This window comes from Protopterus annectens, chromosome 3.part0 (genome assembly GCF_019279795.1).
Source record: "Protopterus annectens isolate FY-2018-M chromosome 3.part0, PAN1.0, whole genome shotgun sequence".
NCBI lineage: Eukaryota > Metazoa > Chordata > Ceratodontiformes > Protopteridae > Protopterus > Protopterus annectens.
In genome coordinates, this window is record NC_056731.1 from 136,751,051 (window position 1) to 136,769,236 (window position 18,186).

The window sequence follows — 18,186 nt, forward strand, 5'->3', positions numbered from 1 at the left end:
ACTAAAGTTCCCTAAGAAATTCAACATCCAAACTGGTCATTCTTGCTGCCCTGACCATCTGGCCTTTGACAATTGCCTTCTTTTGATGGTCAGGGTGACAGCTAGAATAACTCAAATAGGAGTTGGAAAATGTAGACTTCCTATGAATAGTCGATGTCAAATCAAAGTCACCTGGACTAATAACTAAATGAACATCCAAATAGTCTATTTCAATGTTACTCATGTTGTGAGTAAAATTTAAAAATCCAACTGAATTGTTAACATAATCCATAAATTCTCCAATCCTGTCAATTCCACCTTCCCAGACGATAAACAAGTCATCTAGAAAACGGGTGTAAAAACTGATGTGGGGCATAAAGGCACTAGAAAAAAGAAATTCTTGCTCCCAGTATGCCATAACATAATTGGCATACACGGGAGCACATGCCTCCCCCATCGCAACACCAGTTTTCTGCTTGTAATAAGTTCCTTCAAACTGGATGAAATTGTTGGTAAGAACAACTTCCATTAAACCCACCAACAAATTAATTCTATCCTGGTCAAACAAATGTGTTTTCAACAATTGAGCTTCCAACCATTCAAGGCCTGTTACAGTGGGAATGACCGAAAATAAGTTTACCACATCAACTGTTAACAGAATGGAACCACTATTTAAATGCACATTGTTTAACCTGTCCAAGAAGGTCCATGAATCTTTGGTAATGTAATCAAACACTTTCAAACCCTTTTGTAGTTCAAAATCAAGAAACTTACTAATAAAGCAGGTTTTGCTACGCTTTCCATCCACAATTGGTCTAAATGCCAAATTATCCAAACCTTTGTGGATCTTAGGTATTCCAAAAATCCCACTAACCAAAGGGTGATCATTAACCAAAAACCTATACTCAACTTCATTTATGTGACCCTGCCAAAGCAAGTCCTCAATATATAAACTAACTTTACCATGGGTGATATTCAATTCATTCAGGCTCAGCTCCTCATAAGTATCCGTTGCCAACATTGCCACCATACTGTTTACATAATCAATCTTATCAATGAGCACTAAACCACTACCCTTATCAGGCTTCATGAGCCTTATAGATCTATCACTCACCAACTCTTCCAGCAAGCCATGCTCTTCAAAGGTCAAATTGTCCATCATATCAAAAATCCATTTATAATGTGGACTCCTTGCCTGCCTATAGTGCTCCCTAATGTCATGCTCACACATCCTTTCATACGTGTTAGTGACAGTATTGGATGGGGGCATGTACTTACTTGGTTTTTTCAAAACCATCCCAGTTTTATTTCTACTCTCACCATCAAATATCAACCTCAAATTCATTTTTCTAACTAACATCTTAAGGTCAATTAAGGTGTCAGTCAAACAACCCCGAGACAAGGGGACAAAAGTTAGCCCTTTAGCTAACAATTCAACATGCCGTTCATTGATAATTTTACTAGAGTAATTGTATATTTTAAAGTCATCAAACATATTAGTTATGATGGTTGGATTACAAAGCCCCCAAACCATCTCAATTGCAGCCTCACCATCAATTACACGTATTAGATCCTCAATACCACAATGAAGACTGTGGTTACACACACTAGTAAGAGCCCCATCACCCAAGTCTTGCTCATATAAAAATACAGGGTCAACAGCAAGATGTGTAGAAGTCGTACTATCAATAGCTGGAACTGAATATAAGCTAACGTCATAGAAAGAGGTAGAACAGACATCAGCATTGTGACTACCATTATTAACGGATGAATTACCAACCAAAACGTTAGAAGCAGAAATTCCATTCAAAAATGAAAAGTGCTCCGTTTCACCAAAATGCACAGGTACTTCATCTGCTTCAACATTTACACAAGTTGAATTCAAACCGTCAAATATTTCCAATTCAAAACTTCCCCCACTAACATTTTCGTCACATGATGAGCTGCGCACCAATTTATGGCCACAGCTCGTATTAAAAACTGTACCCCCCAAATGCATACACCCAGCCACACACTCATAAGTACAATCCAGGTTGGAAATGAGCTCAACATTGAAATTAACAGCACAATTATCCCTACCAATGTTTGCAGCAACATTAAGGCCCAACAATGGGCTCACATTTTGCAGTCGTTGTGCCGCAGAATTCAAGTGGATAACATTACTAACATTAATTCGTTGCACAGCGTCATTATGACCCGAATAGGCAAAAACTGTCCCAACATTACGCTCATATCCATTAACAACAGCAATTGAGGGTGAACATTGCTCAACTTCTGTTAGTGAAAAGCTGTTACTCGTAAAACCCCCAACAATTTGATGCTCAAAGTCAATGCCAGCAACTCCATCACTAGTGCCTGCATGAATGTCACATTCGTGTGCCTGCAGAATGCAGTTATTAAGAATAAGAGTGTGACAGAAGAAAATCCAATTGATTTGACTATTATAACAAAACAGGTAATGTTTTGGCTACTTCTCTGCCCTCATTTTGTTTCTAGAATTAGGAACAGCAATGAAATAGGTCTAGAGAAATTTTTATCTGACCATTTCAACACTCTTTTCAAATGTTTCTATAAATGGAAAGCATTGTAATGGGAAGAGTACCTTTTAAGTAAATCAGTAAAGTTGGAATTGTCCTGAAGGACTTCAAATTAATAAATGTGCAAATGGGCTTCCTGTGAATTCAGCTTTACATGAAGGATGTATATCAATCACTTTTGTCTGAAGTGGATATGAATTACTAAACATCCTTGATAAACTCAGTGCCTATTTAATAGACATTTTTAAAATTTGCAATTGAAAAGCTAAACAAAGATATCATTACACATCAATAATTCCATGTGCTGCATTTTAAATGTAACAGCACATTTGTTAAGCATTATACATTTCCTAGGGTAGTATTTTTCAGAAACAATAAACAGTTTAATGAAATCTTAGTAATGACAACATTGGGAAAATTTACTCCAAAAGTTCATTTAAATTTACAATTAATTGGCAGACATCAAGGAAAAATATAAATCCAATGAAATGTGAATGAATAATATTTTTAGGACAGTTACAAAAAGGTCACCTTTGAATGACAGTAATACTGTGTATAAGAGGGTAAGCAATTAAAACGTCAGGACCAGCTATAATGAGTCCTATAACGCAGAGAATGAAAGACCTGACAATGGACTTATATATACTAAGTCTGAAATGGCCATTTTCCCTTTTCTCTGTAGTATGGTGATCTTGGAATTAGTGTATATAAGTTCAGGGGTAGGTACTGAATATTGAAAAAGAACTGTGCAAACTGGATCCAAACAAAGCACAGGGAGGAGACAGAACATTAGGGAATGCAGGGATGCTCGACCCCTATACTAAAGAAGTTTGAAGGATAAGAACAAAGTCTGACATTCGATCTTCTTGTGTATTTCTTTGTTTTTTTTTGGGGGGGGGCATGTCAGCACTCATCATTTCAATTGCTGACATTTTAATAGGGAGCCATATAAGAGAACTGATAATGAACTTCTTGGATACTGGACATTAATAGGATTTTTGGATATTTTTTACTCTCTTTTTCTTAAGTAGCCTAGACTGTCAGCTTTATTTGGTACACCTATATGACATAATTTATTGTTATACTGATGCTAAGACAATCATTTCAGCAAAGTCTTCAAAGCAGAAACCTTAGGGGCACTTGTGGACATATATTAAATTTGTAAAGTACAAATTTGACATTTTTGTCTTAGATATTAAAAGTATGTTTTAGAGTGGGTCTATATTAGAACATTGAAGTTTCAAAACTTCGAATGTTCTAATATCAAACCCTATTCAGCGAAAGCTGAAAACATCAAACATAAAGAACAGTGAATTTTTTCCTAGGGAAAAAATTCACTATTTCAAAACACATACACACAACACAAGCACACCAAACAAGCAGTAATCCACACACATACACCTAAAATCTTACACCTAACCCTACACTAAACTATACACATACCGCTAACTATCCACTTACTTAACCCAAACTCTAACCCTAAGGTCCATCACTATCACACACTCACTTCACCTGTGCCCTAACCCTAACTCACCTACCCTGCCCTAACCCTCACGTCCACACAATCACACACTTACCTGACCCACTCCCTAACCCTAACTCACCTAGCCCGCCCTAACCTTCACGTCCACACAATCGCACACATACCTAACCCACACCCTAACCCTAACTAACCTAACCCACACTCAGTCACACACTTACCTGAACCCAATCCGTAGCTTTCCAACACAGTGCTGAAAAAACGAAGCAACAGAAATGGACAACCAAATTCTTTCCCTAGGAATAAATTCGGTTTTCTGTTGCTTCGATATTTTCAGTTTCTGCTGAATAGGGTTCAATATTAGAACATTTGAAGTTTTGAAACTTTGATGTTCTAATATAGATCGTTTTAGAGCAACTGAAAAATAAGAACTATACTAAAGAGTCATTAATGGCAACAATGGACATTAAAATATATAATAATCATATATCGGGAACATGGAATGGATATGGTAATGGACAAAGGTTTGCAATTGTTTCTCAGTGTGTTAAAATTCACACTTTGAAAAATATGCATTGCTTTCAGAAATAATTATAACCACCAAATTAACAATATCCTAATGGGTTTGGTAGTTGCCCCACCATTTGCTAGTTTAGTGTTGAAAAAATAAGAGATGTTTAATGCGTTTTACCTACAAATTATTCTATAAAGTGAAATTTTATACATGCTTTATTCTTGATATATTTCTTATCTGGACAAGTCCAGGTGCACAGTTTAAAGATAGTTGTACTTTACAAATAATTCAACCATTATTTTAAATTGTATAGCATATATGTAGTTTAACAATATTCACCTACTAAACACTGAAATTTATGTAAATTCTGATGCAAAGATGTTTTGTTCAACAATTTCTGGAAAAATATAATTTACCCATGGGTAGTATATCATATCCAAAGCTCCCATCAACTCAACTTTTTCCAGAGAATTTAAATAAATATTTAGGTTATAAGGAGTAGTAAGCTTTTATCTGACAATGAAAGATTCTTAGGAAAAGTAGTTGATTAGAACTGTTGGACACAACAGTCAGGAATTAGAACAAATTTTAAGAGACATGACATGTAATAGACATATTTTATAGATGCCTACTTTCCGTGAATAATGATTCAGAGAGCAGTCAGAGGAAGATGTTCACAGATAAAGAATGCATTTTGCATGTTAGAACATCGATTACATTCTCATGGTTTTAGAGAAACTGTAAATAACAACTAGATGATATTGAGTGGATATGCTGATGCAAACAAGGAAGTAGAGGAAAACTTTCTGTTTTATTATAAAATGTATCATAACTTGAGGTATCCTTTAGAATATGATCTTTTCAAATTTTTTGAGGATTACTTATACAAAACAATCCAGTACTTGCATTTGTGCTGCTTTTGACCAATGTTACTTTATTTATACAAGTCTATATACCACTTTTACCGACATAAATAAGTAATTTGGTTCAACATGAAACTAAACATTATGATTACAGTTCTACATTTGTAGTTTATATAACAAAATGCAACAGCTGTGAGGCTTTCTACATAAGTAAGGCATTTTGCAAGCAGTTGCAAAGAATCTGTGATCTTGAGTGTACCCTTAGGACAAAACTTAGTTCACTTTACATGCCTGTCGATATTGCTCAGCTTTGCATTGATTTGATACTGTAGTCATTCTTGCCATCTTTCTGTATTATCTTTGATAAATTATAGTGCTGAGAAAGCATATATTGTATCCAAAAAGTGAGTGGGTCCTGCATTAATATGAGTCTACCCCTTAAAGCCTTTACAACAGTTATTTCCATAATGTTTGTATCCTTCAGCAATTCTATATTTTGTGAAACAATTGCTAATTATCATGTTCATCACAAAAATGACAGATGGCTAAGGTAGTTTGCTGTCTGTTCAGCAGATCTCCTGAACTAAGCCCTTCTTGTTAGTTTTATGGGTATGTTGTGACATAAAATGACTACCTATACAAAGTTTAGAAAGCATGTTGAACTTTCAGTTGTCTACACAGTGAAATTAGTGTGTACTTTTTTCCTTTTCAAGTCTTGTCTAAAACTAAGCTCAAGCACTAGGTCATAATAATTTATAGATGAATGATACATTTCTTCAAAATCAACGGTGCTAGTATTTATAGAAACTAGAGAGAAAAACACCCTAAGGCATCTGGATTGCCATGAATGTGTACAGCTACTCTCTAGTTTAGGATATCACTGAAAATAACAACAGCTAACTGATTTGTTTTCACTGCTGAAACAAAAAGTGCTCATTTTTATAAAGAAAGTTGGAAGGTGCCATACTTATTGGACGGAATCATTCTTAAGAACATCTCAACCAATGACACCACCTTCCTGGCTAAACTCTTTGTAAGATATGTAAGGCCTATGATACAGCACAACTCACTGTTCTGCTCATTTATTAGAGTTGACTTACTTATACTGTAAGGCATACAGAGAAAATTTAGTTTTCGAAAATGATTTCATTAATTAGTCATCTTTCTTATGATCAAAGACTGCAAAGGATAAACCTTTATTCCATCAGACTCTTAATAGGAAAGATGTAAACTGAATATAGAGTATTTCAAGACAAAGAACTTCCCATACTAATGAATGATGAGTTACTACAGTCAAAAATTAACTGTAAGGGTGTCAGCTATATTTTTAGTCTAGGCAAGTTGGCTAAAAACTGATTGCTGTCAGTTATAAATTGACCTACTTCTTTACATACACTTCTGTTTCTTCTCCCTACTTCCCTAGCTCTATTTAATTTTTAGCCCCATTCCCAACTGTCTTTCTCCCTCCCGTACTGCTTTGCACTATCTCCATTAATAATCACAACCCTCCCTAATGGTACCTATCTATTCCACATTGTATCTTTTCTTTTCCCAAATAAACCCTTATTTCTTCTTATTTTGTCTACATCATTACACTCTAGCCTTTAATAGCCCTCTGTTCCTTATATTGCAGAGAAGATATCAGGACAACCTATCTCTCTTCTTTTATAGAAACTACTTCTGTCTTTACCTACCCTCTTCCAGTTTTCAGAATCCACCATCACTGAATCTCCTACTGACCAACAACTTCCTGTTTCCTTCTTGACTGCTACTTCCCCACCACCTGACATCTATAAAATACAGATTCCTGTACATAATTACGCTGCTCTTCAGCTTATCCTCTATTCTTCTCCTCCTGCTGTGCCATCTGTCATCCCACCATGACTCAATAATATCTCTCAACATCTCTCCAACTCTGTCCCAACCACCTATCCATACTTCCTGTTTACACTCTCCACACATTGCACCAAACTACTTAATATAGCATGTCATCCTTATTCCGAATATAGACTGATTAACTGCACTCCATCTTAAGCCAAAACAAAATTAAGTGCAAGAATCCTCTCCAAAAAAACAAGTATGCATAACTACCCAATATACTAAAATCCTTCTAGGAGGAGAGATGCACCCTAATCCTGGCCCTATCTATCACAATGAACAGAAAGATAATTCTCTCCCACGCACTTCTGTAAACCAAAATTAACCAGTCCCCAACCCAGGTAATCTAATTTTTGTTGTAATAAATGTTAGATGCTAGTATATTAAAGCTTAGAGTTTTTAATAGATAAATTTATAATATTATATTATTATATATTTGGATTAAATATATAAGTTTTATTTAAATATTTAAAATATTTTAATACTTTTATATATTTTTATATTATATTATTAGGTTCATTTCATAGTTTTATACTAGGCTATCTGCCCTAAGGCATTTTTATAAGCCCAGTCTAAATTTTTTTTTTGTTACGCCACCCCCCTTATAAAAAAAATACTGTGCCCATAGTTTTGTTTGCCTCTGTCCAGCAGTGACACAGAGATGAATCCACAGTCTAGATTTCTTTTGAACAGAGTCAGCTAGGTGCTCTGGCTCACATGGGACGGATTTTTATTCCACAGCATAGGGAGTCTCTGAGTCCTTCAATCTGGCAGCATATGACAGATTTGGGAGTCCTTTATCCTTTGGTGAGGAACTTTGGGATCATTGGTCTGATAAAGTGAAGAGTACACACAATGAACACCTAGATCTTGGATGTGTGAATCCTTCATGATCAGTGGCAATGTGAGAAGGTCTTTCTAACCACTTTAGCAATGTGGGTCCCCCCCCCCTTCTGATAACCTCTCTGTGCTTAGTGGATTGCCACCATATAGAAGCTTAGGGGTTACCTTTTTTTCCGGTAAGGGATCTATACATTGACTATACATTTTTGGCAGGCTCTGGGGCTCCAGCCTATCTGTTCCAGCCGTGAGTCCGTGGATAGTGATATAGTCCGATGCATCTCACTCCACTATCCAGTTTGCAGTGCAGTCCTGCAAACTTTGTCAGCCAAAGTCCTCCCCATGCTGCCTGTGGCTCTGAAGTAGAGATGCCCAAACAAAAGGGGCCAGGGCCCTGACGCCCTGTGGGACACCACTTTGTGACCGCTTGGTCTGGACACAGCAGCGCTAGCAACTCTAACCCTGTGGGTTCTGTCCTTAAAGGTCAAGGTAGGCTGACCCTCTTCTCATCAATTGCCTTGGTGACTGTTTCAAGTATTTCAACTTCAAAAAAAAAAGGCATGATCTTCCTTGACAAAGCCAAACTGGGTCGTCCAATGTGTCTGCCCCCCCCCTATCTTTTTTTTATGAGCTCCATTATATCCTCTCTATAGCGCTGCAGACTAGACTTGTTCCTGTATCCTGTGGTAAGGCTGAGATTAAACAGCTGCCTTATGCAGGATTAATTCCTCATTTAGTGTGTTTTTTTAGAGAGAGCAGCTTTCACCCGCGCATTTGAGATGTCCGGGAGTGAACCTGTCAGTATGTATGTTGGCAATGTCTGTGGGTTCAGTTTTTTTTGTATCATGGACTAATTCTGAGCAGCATATCTGGTTTCCCCACCCAGGTTTCTAACATAGCTGAAAAAGGCCTTATGATTGTCCTTTGAATCCATAATTTTTTCTCTCAAAATTGGCCTTAGTTGATTTTTGAGTGTGCTATTTTTTTACTAATAATGATCAGGGGTGACTGGATTTTGTTCTATCATGTAATAGCTTTCTCCTCTTATTGTAAAGTTTGTTAATGGCTGGGGTCCACCAGACTGGACGTTTAGTGATTAGTTTATGATCAGAGATCTCTCCAATAAGGGATATACTTTTGTCCCCATGTTTGTGACAATGAATCTAGTAGTTTTTTTCTCCTCATGGGGAACAGTGACTACTAGCTGTGGCATTTAATTTTATGAACTCCAGGAACCGTTGGGCTAGAAAGTTTAGGCTTGAGTAATGTAAGTCACCCATGGATGGATTTTTAGATACATTTATACCCTCCAGTGTCTTCAGGAAGGCTGTGTGTGGGTGCCTGAGTTTGAGAGGGTGGCCTGTAGCATGCTGGTGAGCAGTTTTGCCTATGGTTGGTGCACCTGGATGGTTTTTCCTGCGGCTTCGTTGCCACCACCAACCTGGAGGTGTGGTGGGTATCCTTGAATATGGATACCCCCCCCCTTTTGTGGTGTGGTCTGGAAACCTGTAGGGTGTGCTCAACTTGAACCAGGTTTCAGTTACAGCACAGGCGCACATGTCATGTTCGCCATACTGAGAAGGGCCCGGTCTCGGAGTGGGCATTGAGATTTTAGGGCATGGAGCATTGAGCAGCATTACCAGTTTCTTCCCATTTTTTTTTTCTTCTAGGGGGTTTTTTATTTATTGCCTTGCCTAAAAAAAAAAGGCACTATGGGGTAAAGCAAGAGAGCCAAGCCAATATCGATCCCAGGGGTGACAGGTGCCCGCCCCTTGGCGAAGCAGCATGGTTTGTCAAGCATGTCATCCCAGGCAGTGAACACTGGATCCCTTTTAGGGTCATACCTGCCTGGGCTACATAAATCAGGAGCCCTCCATGTCTCTTTTCATGTAGTCGAGTGGGACGCCAGTGTGTTGACTATGGAGTCACCTATGACAAGACCTTAATGGCTGTGACTGCACTGCACCTTTTTTTGTGGTTGTGTGTTTTGGGTGTGGGTGTCTTGGTAGTTTTATTTGGGTGTCTGAGCTGCATCTAGCAAGTATTTGTGTTATGTGGGAGACATGCTAGAATAATATGGGAAAAATCCTTTGGAAAAAAACAGGGGCCAGTGGGAGTGAGGGTGTAGTGCTTTTAATTTTAGTGCTGACTTATAAATTGCTTTAGTGAGCAAGTGCGGCTCATTAATTAATTGTCACATGCTACAAGCTATATTAATCGCAAAATATGTTTTAAATGTTGTCTGATGAAGGCTTGCATTGCATAGAAAGCGCTTTACCATTATTTCAAATGTTAGAAGTATAAGAAATAAAACTGCTGAACTACATGCCTGGATTTTCCAATATAAGCCTGATATTCTCGCTGTAACTGGAACATGGCTTAAACCCAGCATAAACGACTTTAAAGTTATACATCCTGGCTATAATATCATCCATAATGAATGTATAAAGAGGAAAGCTGGTGATATTGCCTTAATATTTTTCAGTACCTATAACATTTACCCTTATAGCAAACCAGCACCAAACTTCAGTTTAGCAGAGCTTCTTATTGCTGCCTCAAAATAAATAATTATAAACAAATATGTATTACTATCCTTTAAATCCCTCCTGATGACAGTATATCAATACTGGAAGATGTCCTGCATTGGATATCCTTAACATCTCCACTAAAAAAGTATTACTAGGTGATGTGAATGTCAGTTGTTTGGACATAAACTCTCCCCTATACCTAGCATGAACTTGTATGGTTTCCACACAACTAATTAATAGCCCAGCTCATTATAGCAAGACAGCAAATTCTCTGTTAGACTGGATCCTAGCATCAGACCCTAGTAAATGTTTCAGCACAGGCACAACGTCCAACTCTCTTAGAGAGCATCTCCAAATCTATATGACTAGATATCTCACATATTCAGTTAAACAACATATTTATAAAACAACACATAATATGTCCAAGTTTAACCTAGAAATATTCATTACTACAGTATCATCTATTAACTGGAACTTCCTAAAAACCTTCTCCTTAGATGATGCTGCATATTAATTCATTACAACTTTTCTAAATATCCTAAATAGTCTTGCACTGCACAGAAGGAAGATACTAAAAGCAAAACATGCATTTTTTTCTATCCAAAAAGAGTAGAATACTAATGCAGGATAGAGTAAAAGCATGGAAAGAATGGCAGAAAATATAAAATACCACAATATCTTGAAAACTTCAGAATGCTTCTCAAGCATACTAAAAATGGAATAAATGAATATGAAAAAATATACTATAATAACTTTCAGAATATAATTAAACACAATCCTAAAAAAGTTTGGACACCCATTAAAGAAGTCTTACATCCTGGCCAAAAATTCAACCCAAAACCCTCTAGTGATAACTCGCCACTTGAAAATGCAGTACAATTCAGCTCTTATTTTATAGATAGCATAGCATCTCTAAGCAACAAATCCTCAAATTAATTCCATCCCTGCCCAATAGCCACATTTCATCACATCCTCTTTCACCTTCAAACTTGTGCTTGCATTCTATATAAAACTACTGTTAAACAAACTTAAATCATGCTGTTATTCAACTGATGCCTATCCAAGAGAGTGCCTAAAAATAACAGTCTATAGCATTGCCTATCCTGTCTCTCTCAATCCTTATAAATAGGTCAATCCAGGAATCCCACATTCCCTGTCTCTGTAAAAAATCACACATTATCCCTCTGCACAAAGGAGGAAATTCAACAGACATTAATAACTTTAGACCTACAGCAATCATCTCCTGTCAGCAAAATACTTGGAAAATGTATTCAATGACAATTGCTAGATTATCTCCTGCAGTAAGAACTCCTATTCCCTACATAGCATGGCCTCCATCCTTCCCATAGTACTTGCACTGCCCTTCTAACCTATATAGATACTGTCAATAAAGTTAGAGATAATGGCAGACTAGTCTTTTCCTTATTTCTAGACTTATCTAAAGCCTTTAACACCATTTGTCACGGCAAACTTCTACTTCAAATGTCCAAACTAGGTCTCTCTCAGTCCCACCTTTCTATGGTTTAATAGCTACCTGTCCAATAGGTATCGTTAGTAAACTGGCACTCCATGCTCTCTTCTTACCTCCCAGTCACCACCTGTGTACTACAAGGCTCTATCCTTGGTCCTCTGCTCCTGAACATATTCAGCAACAACATCTATACTTCTACACAACAGGCCAACCTAATGCAATACATACATGAATCCACTCTCATTTGCACTTCTGGCAATATGGTACACCTCCAAAAAAAATTGCTCAGGAAGCTTTAACAGGTACTGAAACACAACTTCACAACTCATGCTCAACCCAAAAGAGACAAAACTACTACTGTTTTTCCCAAATCCCTCTCTCATGTAAAAACAAAAGTTAAAGTCCTCTCTCTTGATTATACAATTATTGAAGTCACTTTTCGTAGCAAACTATTAGGGGTGATAGTGTATGATAATCTTACATTGTCCCTGTATATACAAAATTGCATAAGAAAACTCATCAAAAACTAGGGATGCTTTACAGAGCCAAAAGCTTTGTCACTGACACAAATAAAACTACACTTGCCACTGTGTATCACATCCCCACTCTTCTTTATAGTGCTCCCATCCTTACTAACTTCCAGACTTCACAAAAATTAAAACTTGAACAATGCTATGACAAAGCTGCTAAATTTGCAGCACCTACCCCTTACAGAACTCACCACTGTATAGCACTGAAAAGCTTAAATTGGTTAAAATTGGCACATTAACTAACATATACTCAACTTCTTACCACCTATAAAATCATCCATCATCCATTTGCCTGTCCAGCATGAAAAACATTCTACACAACTATGTTCCCAGTCAGTCATTGTGATCCAGTATCCAAAAACCCCAGTCTGTCTACAAACTTAGCAAATATGCTGGTCATTGCCTGTACTCGTACAAGTTTGTTAAGGCCTGGAACTTCTTATCCATCAGGTCTATACCCTCCCTTCCATCTTTAAAAATTACTCTGAAAGACTTCCTACCTAAAGTCTGGCTCTGTTCTTGCTCAAAACCAGGATAAACTATATCCCTAAATATGAACAAGTACCTTTATATTCTTTATACGTCCTTACTCTTGGTTCTTCACTTACTTCCTTACAGCTATCTAGTTCTCTTCCCTTTTTAGCAAATATACCATAAGCCTGTTTTCCCTCACTTTATACTGAATTTCCTATTTCTATTAGACTAACTTGCTTTTAACTTCTCTAAAAACTGTCTAAAATTTCTGTAAATATTAAATGATTGTCATATAACTTTTATCAATTCTAATTTGTTATAATTATTTAAACTGCAGATGTTTTCGTTTTATTTTTGAATATTGCAAAATTATTGTTCTTAAAATGTTTTATAAAAATTTGGAGCTTTTTTCCCTAGCCATCTGGTGAAAATGGGCTACTACCCAGTCAGACTTTCGTGATAATCAAATGACAAGCAACAAATCAATAAATAAATAAAATAAGTGCGGAAGCACCTTATAGCATTGGTGTCTTTCTGTTTCTATGGTTTATCTCTGGATCACACTCCAGTTTTGCACTCATCATTCAGAGCTAATATCAGGTTTTAAAACAATGGTAGATGAATGGGTGGGACAGAAATGAATACTCATTGAATCCAGAATCTGTGTTCCAGTCGGCCTATTGACATATATGCAGTTTTAATGAACTGTGAACTACTTGCTCCTTGACTGAGAGTTCATGCTTTCTAACATGTTTCAAACTCTGAACCAACATAGAATGGTCATTTCAGCACAGTCATGTTTATACCACCTTAGTATCTAAAATAATTAAATTTATGTGGATTTTCATGGTCGATTCTCATAAATTATACATAAACATTTCTAATAATAGTACATTAAGTTTTGTGCAGTACAGCATTATTGCACCAGTTCATATAACTGTATTAGTTACCAGTAAAACCAGGGGCACTGCCGGTATAGAGCCATTTATCTATTCAGTGTTGCTTTAGTTGGCATTTAATGTGTTTCAGGTTGAAGACTGTTCCGAAGTCAAGTGGAATTGTATTACAACTATTAGAAATGCTAAGTGAATTCTGGGAGCATTCTTTTAGGTTTAGTTATGGAGAGTAATGATTTGTCAGTGGAGTGTAGAGGTCTTTTTAGTGGTGTAAGGCTGTATGATGGAGTGAAAGATGTGAACGTTTCAGGGTTATGCAGTAATCTGAAGGCTGCAATTAATTAATTGTGAGTACAATAAAAAATTATTTAGTTCAAGACATTTTAGTTCTTTTAGAGAGAGGTAGTCATGTTCTCTGTCTTGTTGGTTGGGAAATGATTTTATTTATTTATTGAATTTGATAACCAGGGTAGAGCGCTGATCATCTGCAACCAATTTCAGTCTCAGCCTGGGGCCAATTATATGACCACTCATTCAGAGTACATAACAAAAACATTAAGTGACAGTGGATAAAATACAAAGAATAGGAAGATATGATCAACAGACAATGATGCTTTGCCAGAGATGGCCTGCATCTGTCTCACTTGGGCTTCAGGCTTCTGGCAATGGCTCTTGCCTCTCCCATAGTGCCTTTTTTAGGAAAAGTGATGAGGTTAAATCTATTAACATAAACATTTCAACAAAATCAAATTGAGGGTCATTATGTTAAACGTTAGAAGTATAAACATGGAACTGCACTCATTCCAAGCATTCTTAACCCTGGAAAATGATGACATCTGCACAGTTACAGAAACCTGGTTCAAAGCTATGGAGAGCACCCCAGCTTTACCTGGTTACTCATCCTGTCATACATTCAGACCCCAAACTGTGGGCAGTAAAGCCAAAGTAGGTGGAGTTTCAATATATATTAAAAACACAGACACTTCCAGGCTGGTCAAACAGTATGATGCACAGGAGACACTCCTGGTGCACTTAACCATTGACAAGACCCCTATTCAAATCATAGCTAGTTAATGGCCCCCAAATGTGACTCAAGATACCCCAATCCACCTATCTGGACCTCTTCAAATTTATCAAGATTCAAACATTTACCCTTATCCTGGGTGACATTAACTACCCAAACATAGATTAGAAGATCTACTCATGCCAGAAGACAAATGCACAGAGATTCCTTAATTTTGCTAATGCAAACTCCTTGGAACAGCTAGTTGATAAACCCACAAGAGGTGATAATATCCTGGACTTAGTATTAACCAACATGAGTAACCACTGCAGCATCCCTACCATATCATCCTCCCTGGTAAGATCCAACCATAAAGTGGTCACTTTTGAAGTCAACATCTCCCCCGACTCTCCTCTAGCTAGGATCAAACAAAAAAACCTTCTCCAAAGCTGATTACAGCCTCCTGAGGGATGATATAAACAGCTTCACAGTCCCCTCCCCCTCTATAGGAACTGCCACCAATATCTAAAACTACACCAAACCACTATACGAGCATTTATATAGATGCATGGAATCAGGAATACCTGACAGGACTAAATCATCATCCACAAGGAAGAGTAAACCTGTCTGGAAGACATTTGCAATAAATAAACTCTATAAAAAAGGAACAAATTGCTGTCCAGGATCAAGAAGGAGCAGCTGCCCAATTGGAAACAATATCTCCTTAGCCTGAACAAGCAATTAAGAGTACTAGTGAAATCCTCCAAAGCAAACTTTGAGTCTAAATTGGCCACATCTACTTGAGACAATCATATGGTCTTCTTCACATATGTCTGCAACCTCAAAGGAAGCACCCAGATCTGTTCAGAACTAGTGGTCAAGGACACCACATTTGCAAATGCCATAGATACAGCAAACTTGCTGGCTGACAGATTCAGCAAAAACTTCACCCCTCTGCCCCCCCATCAGTAAATCAGGACATCCCCGGTACCTGCCTCCTTCCCCTTATATCTAGGGAACAGGTAATCACTACTCTGAAAAAGACAAAAAGTACAGCCTCCATGGGACCCAATAACATCCCAGGTTGCATCCTACGTAAACTCCGGCAGGAACTTTCAGCACCAGTAGGACCCCCTATTCATCCAAAGCCTGAGTACTGGCTTTGTTCCAGCTGAGTGTAGGACAGCCACTGTCATCCCTTTGCACAAAGGTGGAGCACCCACCAATCCAGGAATTCATAGAACCATCAGCCTAACTAGCCTGATCTGCAAGGCCATGGAACAGATTGTCATGGATCTCATTATCAAGGACATTGGAAACCTCCAAACACTTGATCCCACATGCTCTGGTTTCGTCAAGGGGAAGTCATGTCTGTTAAATTTGGTTGACTTCTTTGAGACAATCACCAAAGCCATGGATGAGGGGAAGATGGTGCACACCACCTACCTTGACTTGGCCAAAGCCTTCAACACTATTCCCTACTCAGGCATAATAGACAAACTCTCTCAACTAGACATCAATCCATATGTTACCAGATGGGTAGCAAACTGGCTCACTGATAGAACCCACCTAGTAAAAACAGGGGAAGCCACCTCAAGCAGTAGACCTGTAACGTGCAGCTTACCCCAGGGGTTAGAATTGGGGCCTCTGTTATCTGGCATTTACTTTTCTGAGGTACTGCCCAAAACTAGTGGGCTATGGCTGACCAGATTTGCAGATTACTGGAAGCTGAGTGCTGTCATCAATTCCCCTAGTGATGTGGACATCCTCTAAGTGGGTCTCATCCAAACAAAAGACTGGTGCCAAAAACATGGCCTCCAGCTGAATACCAAAAATTGCATCATCATCCCCTTTGGGGAGAGTGATGTCCCCACAAATTATCACATTAATAACAATGTCTAAACATGCAAACAGTTATGAGGGATTTGAGCACCCAGGTTGATAGCAACCTGACTTTTGACCACCATGTTGCTTCTATTGTATGGAAAGATTTCTACATTGCCCACCTCATAAGTAAGGGCATTTCATCCAGGGACAAGGAGGTCATAACATCCCTGTATTCTTCCTTATAAGGCCCATTATTGAGTAGAAGACCCCTTTTGGCATGTAGCTCGCAAAGCACATGCAGCAGCAGGACAGACCTCAGAGGTTCATCACCAGGAGAATCCAGGGACTCAAACATCTACCATACACAGATAGGCTAAAATCTCTGTCCATCTATTCAGTTTCATGCACACTCCTCAGACGTGACCTTTGTCTGGCATACAAGGTGATCTTGGACCCCGCCTTGATGAGATTGCTGCATATCCGCAAGTCAAGCTCCACTCAAGTAACCCTCATGCTTGGCCTCAACCTGGTCTGTGACATCAATAGGACTTATTGGTGAGACAGGTTTGTATCCTAGAGACTCCACCATCTGTGGAATAGACTCCCTCTCCAAGTCAAGCAGAGTACTTCTTTACCCCTTTTTAAGTGCAACCGGGATAACTGGATGGGAAACAGAAAATACACCTTTAGGATTCCACCTGTGTCCCTGTTGGACAGGAGCACCAGATGCTGACTTGTCTAAACATGGGCTAAACTCTTGGTTAGGCTTATAAGGGCCTCAGGGCCAACAGCCTATTAACTTTCTATGATCCTATGATCCTATAAGAATGTGTAATGCAAAGAATATGAAAGTATTTAAAATAGTAAAGTGAGAAGATAAGATTATACTGATATCAATATACATTTAAATACAATGCTTGCTTTACATTTATGAAGATATATATATACACATATATATATATATATATATATATATATATATATATATATATATATATATATATATATACACACACACACACACACACATATGTATATGTATATATATATATATATATATATATATATATATATATATATATATATATATATATATATATATATATATATATATATATATATATATATATATATATATATATATTCATAGGTTTATAGGTTCATAGGTACTAGGCTATCTGCCCAAAGAACATTTTTAAGCTCCTAGCCCAGTTATTATGTGGCTTACCGCCCTAGTTGTTTGAATAAAAAGCTATGCCTATCATTTTGCCTCTGTCAGCAGTGGCAGTGACAGAGTAATCCTGGGGGGGTATATCTCTCCATCATCCATTGGTCAAGATTCCTCTTGAACAAGGCCAGTGATGAT

At 37.7% G+C, this 18,186-nt stretch overlaps 1 protein-coding gene across 1 annotated transcript in view; it reads left to right on the plus strand.

Annotated features, from left to right (window-relative positions):
* MALRD1 (MAM and LDL receptor class A domain containing 1) overlaps positions 1–18,186 on the plus strand; it is a 3,217,568-nt gene that overhangs the window by 1,542,235 nt on the left and 1,657,147 nt on the right. The window lies entirely within an intron of this gene.